Source organism: Coregonus clupeaformis, unplaced genomic scaffold, assembly GCF_020615455.1.
Source record: "Coregonus clupeaformis isolate EN_2021a unplaced genomic scaffold, ASM2061545v1 scaf1198, whole genome shotgun sequence".
Taxonomy (NCBI): Eukaryota; Metazoa; Chordata; class Actinopteri; order Salmoniformes; family Salmonidae; genus Coregonus; species Coregonus clupeaformis.
Window position 1 is genome coordinate 128,638 of NW_025534652.1, and position 3,058 is coordinate 131,695.

Below are 3,058 nucleotides of genomic sequence, written 5' to 3' on the forward strand. Positions count from 1 at the left end.
AACCAGCAGTGATGTCTATAGCAATAACCGTCTAGCCTGGTATCAACAGAAACCTGGAGGAGCTCCTAAACTCCTTATTTACTATGCTACAACACTTCAGTCTGGGACTCCATCTAGATTCAGTGGTAGTGGATCTCATAGTGACTTCACTCTGACCATCAGTAGAGTCCAGGCTGAAGATGCAGGAGATTACTACTGTCAGAGTTACCACAGTGGTGGAGTGTTCACACAGTGATACAGAGTCGTACAAAAACCTCCCTCAGTCAGACTGCACAGTGACTGTACTGCTACAGCTGGGACCTACTGCAGGTGCTGAGGGGAGGAGATGATCCAGTACAATGACACAGTGTGTAGTAGAGCTGAACAACAATAGAGTCAAACTAGAGCTATGTCTAGAAGACCTTAGATCATAACTGATCACTAAATGTTTCTCCTGACCATTAACTACATGTTGACTCTGTTGAGTAACTCACGGAAAACCATCAACCAATCTGAAAAGAGATGATGTGCAATCATTAAACCCCTAAAGATGACCTGTGTTTTGAATAGCTAGAATTTAATTAACATGATTCAAACACATACAATATAGACCACAAACATTACCCATACATCCTCCTTTACACCACTGCTGTGGTAGATCCAGAGAGCAGCAGGTGAAGCAGGAGACTGGAGACGTCAGAGCTCTGGAGATCTCCACTTTAGAGCTGTCATTCGGTGGCATCACAAGGTCCACACACAGACTGCAGTTACTGACCCTGACCACTCGAGGGAGACAGAAAACATAGACTGCCTGGTCTAATAACACATTAATAACAATATGCTCCATTTGTAGATGCCTATAATCATTATATCAGTCCCCATTCAGCACTTATATCAGAAATGATATCAGTGATTACATAGGTATCATGTTTCTACATCACATCACACAACATTTACTAATAAAGTCTGACTGTCCTAGAATAATATTTACATATAATACACTTTGTATTGGCTGCACATGCTTCAGTGGTCTGGGAGTGTTTACATCCCTGTGAGTTTAACACTTCATGACTGAGAGCTGTCCTTCATGACAACAGAACCCACAACAACCATTACTTTTATCACCATCTTCATCTGGACACTTGCTTTCTGCTTTCAAGGTTACTTTGGTGTCCAAGACAACGATGCTGATCTATGCTGTGATGATAAGAAGTCCGCTTACACTGTACTTTGATTACAAAAGTTTATTTGTATCAAAGTTCACAGTATCAATTTACAGACATCTGCAAAATATCTGGAGAGAAACGGCCAATCTGTTGATCTAATATGTTGTCTCTCCCCGTCCCTTTGTTCAGAACATGGTATTTATATCCCATGTAACATAATATGGCGTGATTTTAATAAACCAATTCCCTGCCTCTACATAGCAGACTTTCCTCTATTCCAAGAAAGCTATGTAGTAATGCTTTCCAGATGTTTCCGCAAGCCGAGCCAAGTTTCCTCTAACACACCATTTGCAAACGTCAGCAAAATTAAAAACTGTTTAGGATACTACATATTTCCCCCCTTCGAGACTAATTAAGTCTCGAAAACAAAAAGAATAGGATTATGACAAATAACAATTTTTGTTCTTGAGTAACTTCAGCAATAAACCAAAATGTATGGAGAGTAAACAAATGGTTATATAGACACATTTTTGTATGGAGTGTAAATAAATTGTTATGGAATGTAAATAAATTGTTATGGAGTGTAAGAGCGAAAAACCTGTATGGCAGCTTTCATTCCAAATATCCATTTATTAATCAAGACAGGAAAATTCTCTCACGGTCCCTCTGCCCCAGGCGACCACCTAAGTACTCCAGATCAATTTATACATCTTTATCAATGCATTTTAAGCTATGATGCAATTGAATACACATGAAAACCTCAGCAAACAAAATACAATAAAAAATGTCCACATTCAGGCTGGTCGACCCATCGGACCCTCCTGTGGATTCTCTCTGTCCCTGCCTAGACCCAATATCCTTAAGCTTCAACAAAATAAACAAAAACATCTGAGGTCCCCACATGTACCCAACAACAGAAAACATAATTCTTCAAAACATTAATACAGAAAGAATATAACACAAATTATGTATTACACATGCAAATATGTCTATATATCATTGCAGACACTGGAATGTAGTCCACTATACTTCATCTCCTCAGCAGTGTCGACTTCCAATGAAACATTGATGATGGAATCTGAACATCTCCACACCTTCCTTGTTCCACTTCCTCCAGTCCATTCATATTGTCCATGTTTGAGTATTTGAATCCCCTCTACACATTCCCCCATATGCTTCTGGAAGAAAAGAAAAGACCAACCAGTATCTTTTGCAAAACAACACATGCAAATTAAAACATCAATGTCAGCAATAATATAAGAATGATATATAAGATTATATATAAAATGAATGACATCACATTTCCCCCTTTTGAATCATAAGAAAATACTAAATATCACAAGAATATGTAAAGACGTAAACAATTATCGGATATTCAAAATGGATATCTATCCAAAAATACTCCATCCAGTCCCACTTTTTTATCTCCATCTAGATCAGTAACAGTTAACAACGGCATCTGAGTGTTGTCCCCAGGCATCACAACTCCAACCCATCTCAATATCATAGCCTTCGCAAAAGTTAGTATAAAGTACAAAAGCAAAACATCACACACAGCGCTACAAGAGCTGCTACTAAAATCTGAACTATCACTGCTCCCACTGGGCCTAACTGATCTTGCAACCAAGCCTTCGCTGACCATCCAGCTCCTTCAGATCGACCAAACGCATCCCTTATAGTCTTCAATGCATCTATAACACTAGTGATATTATCGGAACTATCGGGGATCAAAGTATAGCAATCATCCCCCCTCAAGTTCATAGCCAAACATAATCCACCTTGTTTTGCTAAAATATAGTCAAGAGCCATGTCATGTTTCAACAGCGTCAGTCTGTGACTTCTTTGAGTATTTGACAGAAGATTAAACCCTCGTATCGTTTCATTTGCAAAGCCCTGCAAAGTATAGGCAATAT